General features: G+C 34.7%; 1 long non-coding RNA gene across 2 annotated transcripts; it reads left to right on the top strand.

The window, feature by feature from the left end:
- Positions 1-355: 355 nt before the first annotated feature.
- Positions 356-4,272, top strand: LOC110871444. 2 transcript variants are annotated; one of them, XR_004864430.1, is made up of 10 exons: positions 356-493; positions 574-658; positions 786-1,005; positions 1,137-1,266; positions 1,919-2,003; positions 2,264-2,356; positions 3,035-3,149; positions 3,245-3,400; positions 3,525-4,033; positions 4,151-4,272. It is a non-coding gene; the product is annotated as an uncharacterized LOC110871444 (long non-coding RNA). The 2 variants fall into 2 exon arrangements; XR_002553740.2 differs by lacking the exon at positions 786-1,005.
- The last annotated feature ends 856 nt before the right edge of the window (positions 4,273-5,128 follow it).

The raw sequence follows: 5,128 nt of genomic DNA on the forward strand, positions 1-5,128 counted from the left end.
TCTTTTAATCGGGTTAATGCTCGGGTACTTGGTATCTGACCCGGATCCACTGCCCAAATGTGTTGTCTTGATTTTTATTCTGCCCTTGCATCATACCAATGTCTCTCTCTCTCTACCAACCATCGCTCTCACAAACCCTATCTTCTCGCATATGTGATTCAGTGTTCTCTAACCCTAACCCTCACCATCGCCGGAAGATACCAACGATTTATGTTTTCATTGCCAATTTCTAGGTTTCGATTATTTCCTATTTGTATGGTTGTGGTTAAAAGAAATTAGGGTTTTTCAACAACAATTTCAATTCACTTCATTACTCGTATGTTTGTTTGATTCTGATTCTGTTTTTTGTTTTCCAGTTGCAACTTTGATGATACCCTAATGGAATTGAGTGCCTTGATAACGACTATGGTTTGATTTTTCTTCTGGCAGTTCAGTAATTCATTTGCTTTCAAAATTCAAGATAAGGGGGGTCGTATGCACAGATTTATTAGTGGTATGCTCTTTATTCAGTTTCAAATATTTAGTTGTTAGACTTTCAGAAACCTTAAACGTCTTGTGCGCTTGCCCTGCTAGATTCTCATAGTTTGGCAGATCATACAATGGCCATAATTCAGAGACTAGGGGTGAGATCCACCGCTACCACCTCCCACAAATTCTGGTACATCTGACCGCTTCTCATTTTAAGACTCATTTGTATTTAATCTTTACACTATTTTTTATTCTAAATAAGTATATAAAGATTCTATTATATATGATTTGGATTCTTATTAAAAAAATATATATAGGTCTTTAGGACTGTGCAGAACTTGGTTCAAACCGACCCAACCAGTGACCCGAACCAAGACCGGAAAGCAACTTCCACTTGATGCTTATCGGTTTTTCATGGAGAAGATGATAAATTTGATATGTATCATGTTAACAAGAACAATGTTAATCGTGTTATGCTTTTGGAGAGTGTCATGTTGCAGTTTAAAATCTGATTTATGCATTAAAAATAGGCATCAGGTGACTTTCAAGTTTCAACCCGCTTGATCCATTCCTATTTTTAGCTAACATTTTTATAACTCAAATCAACCCATGAATAAGTAAATGGGTTGAAATTTCCACATTTACTTACCAATGATATCATGCTGTAGTACGAAGACGAAGACTAGGACGAAGTCGTAATTTCATCAGACAATGATCTTACTGCAAGTGAAGATGCTGGGGTCTGCATATATTTTCAGCATTTTACGAAGCAACTAGCAAGCATCACATTTTTAATGGGTCAGGTTGAAATGGGTTCGGTGTTGTCCATTTGTTCTATATTTTTAAAACGTTTACGCCTTAAATATAGTAAGAAAAGCAATGTAATTACTTATTACAATAAAAATCTTCCTACTAAAACAACGATTTAGTAGACTAAAAGCCTTATTTTCAACATGTTTGACCTCTTATTTTTAGCTGAAAAGTTTAAATTCCCTGTTTGGGATTAACTACCACATTTAGTATTGCAAAGTTAATACCCAAAATACATTCAAATATCACAAATACTTATGTGCAAAAAGCGCGCGCCTAGGTGCTCGGGCGTAGCGAGGCGCACCTATAGCGCCTGGTGGTAGCCTAGGCGCAAAAATGGTTTTTTTTTAAAAAACGGTGTTGTCAAAAGTGCAAAAAGTGCGCGCCTAGGTGCTTGGGCGCAACGAGGCGCACCTATAGCGCCTGGTGGTAGCCTAGGCGCAAAAATGGGTTTTTTTTAAATAACGGTGTTGAGGCGCAAAAAGGCGAGCGACTAGGTGCAAAAACGGTGCTGAGGCGTAGCGCATAACCAGAAAACAAAAAAAAAACGAATCCGTTGAGACATATCCATACATTACTTAGTTTTTTGACCCATTAACAAAGATTAACATGCGCTTTCTTTAACTATGAATGTAGATAGACACTAGCAATGGGTTCTACTCCGATGCTGGTCTTTATGTTCATCTTCGAATCGGTCCTTACGTTTGTGCCGAGTGGAATTACGGGTTAGTGTTAATTAAATAATTACAGTCTTTAATATTCACAATGCTCCAAAACTTCGTGTTTATGTGTTTATGCATTAACTCTTTTTTTTTTCGTGTAATAGTGGATTTCCGCTCTGGTTACATTTCATACCAGGAATCGAATCGAGCTTCGAACTGATAACGAGCCGTTTAAGATTAATAATTTTCTCTAACTTGGTTTCAACTTTCAAAAGTTTCCTTATCTGGCCAACCGTTTGCTGACTAAATCATGTATGTTTTAGGCCGAAATGAAACGGTTTACAACCAAGATAGTTAGCATGATGAAGGACGAGAATCTTTATGCGTCTCACGGTGGACCTATAATCTTATCTCAGGTTAGTTTATCATAAACTGACATACAGTGGAAGTAATTACAAAATTAAATTTTATGATCACTTTTTTGATATAATATTGAATGCTTAGACCATTACATAAAACCCTCTTTTATAGAGTAAACCTAAATTTGGTAGCTCAAGCCGAATTTTGAAAAACTAAAATTGACTCAATAATAATCAAATAGACTTTCTAAACAAACACTAGAAGTGCACATTTCGGTTAATCTCAGTAACCAGTTCAAGCGGTTATTTTCTCATTTTTGCTTTAACCCGTTATTACTTTAACCAGTTCGGTTAATAACCGGTTATTTCGGTTACCGGTTATTTTCCAATTTTTTTCATCATTTTTACGTTTTTTTTCCGCTAAAAATAACCGATTACCATCCTATACATCTATAACTAGCTACGAACCAACTGTTAATATTAACTAGGAACCGGTTACTGGTCTACTGGTTCCGGTTAATAACCGGTTCTGGTTAACAAACCGTTTTTTTGCCACCTCTATAAACACCTATATGTGTTCTTACAATAAAAAAGGATGGGAATAAATCTTTATGGCATATTAGTGTTGCATCATGAAGTAAGATATGAATTCTTTTGTTGTTCTTTTTTGTTGAATGTGTCTTTTTTATCTGGTTGGACGTCTTATATTTATTTATTTTTTATGCATTTTTGTAGGAGGATTTAGCTTGCACATGTGTTGACTGTTGAGCAATTGTCTTTGACATATACAATTGCTTTTAGTGGCTGCTAGAAGATGGTGATCTAAAACCTTCATTCCCACTAAGAAAATGTGTGTCTAATGTATACTTAAAGCTTTGATCTTGAGTTGCACTCCCTTTTGATCCTAATGTTTGGTCTGATTTGAGCATTCATTTCTTATTGTAGGTTGGTCGGCGAACATGCATTGGTATTGTGATCTCAGGTTGGTCTCCCATATAATGAATCGATAGTAGTTAAGAGTCAATGGTTTGCCCAAATGGCTGTGCTCGATCCTACATGGACGAACTTGGATTAGTTGGTGATTGTCCTAATAACTATCAGGTACCTGGTTCCTTCGATTTGTTGGTAAATTTTTATTAGTTTCTACAAGTTGTCATTATTTTTGGCATTGATTTGGTAGTCCTCAACATACTTACCCTAATGCAACTACCTACTTTTGATATAGAGGAATATTGTCAACACATATGACAACAAAAGACAAAGGTCAAAAAGCTGAAATGAACAGTTGCACACCAGGAAGCAGTGTTCAGTAGTAACAGCAGGCAAATGTCAACTATAAGGGACAATAAGCATTAATGTCTTATGAAAACCCTTGCACCAAAAAGTTTAGTACTCTCCAAACACATAATTCATACTCATATGCTAAAAAAAACTTCTCAAAAACTGAAAACCCTTTGTACAAAAAAGTACAGTACTTTTCAACACAAGAATTCAAACTCATATGCTCAAAAACAGGCTGCTCAAAATAGAATAGTTGTCTTATATCCTGCTCTCTAGATAATTTCGAAAAAACATTAAGGTACCACCCCTATATAATCCATGAAACCATTTGGACAATCACACTTAATTCTATTCTTCATTCTCTCTTCTTTAACAAATGTCTAAACTGGATACCTCATCTGCTTCTGCAATGTCAAAAAAGGATTGCTCATCGGCTGCACCATTGCCTTCAATGTATGTGGTTAATTACTATTTTGGACCCTCTAATTACATTATAAGCATATTTATTATCCAACATGTATCATTTATCAATTACTAATGTATATGTTTGTTTGTTTTTTGCCTTAACAGGATACCTCCATCCGAGATTACTTTCTTGAAGGATTTAAAAGTAGAGCCGGTTTAAAGATGTTGTTAACAGATAAAGATGGCCATGCTACAAATAAGACCGCAAATGTTGTATACAAAGAAATTTTTGGAATTTTACCCAAAAAAAAAGATATTTTTGGAAATTTGTAGTCTTTTTTGTTCATTTATCATTGTTAAGGAAACTTTTGCCTTTATTTTATTTAAACTGTTTTGAATATAAAGTTATATGTGTTTTCTTTTTTTACTGTTCAATTCGTGTGACACACGGGTAATAACCTAGTTTTCTATATAAATAATTACAATTTACCATATCTTAAAACAAAAGCTCAGTGGCCTTTATCACCGACCAAAACACCCTCAAAATTTCACAACTACATCCATATTCTTTAAGTAAGTTACACGTTTTCTTCTAATTTTTTATAATCAACAATTTTGACCCTCCAAACTTTTCTACTTAATAACTTGACATCTCATTTGTCATTCCAGCTATAGCTTGATAGTAGAGTCTCTTGCCACTTGGAGAAAAGACCAACGTTCAAATACTGACATAGATGTAATTTAGTATCTAATGGTGTAGTTTAGGAGTAGGAGTAATGTAACCTTTGCCAAAAAAAAAACTTGACGTCTCATTTTGTTTAAATTATTTTACGACTTGACACCGCAACACGAAACACATTATTATATTTTTTTTATCTATGCCTAACTAGGTTAATGCCTAAATTACTTTTACGACTTTACATCGCTTTCTAAATTACTTTTACGACTTTATACTGCAACGACCGACACATACTCTCCTTTTTTAACTATGTCTAATGACATTAATGCAGTCACGAACATAACGTGTGTAACAAAGTAAAAAACGTGTAATGTCACGTGTGAGCACCGTACGTTAATGCAATCATCATACACTGTAAACACAATGTTTATATAGATTACAACGAATTAGATCGGATAAATCGA

This window comes from Helianthus annuus, chromosome 8 (assembly GCF_002127325.2).
Source record: "Helianthus annuus cultivar XRQ/B chromosome 8, HanXRQr2.0-SUNRISE, whole genome shotgun sequence".
NCBI lineage: Eukaryota > Viridiplantae > Streptophyta > Magnoliopsida > Asterales > Asteraceae > Helianthus > Helianthus annuus.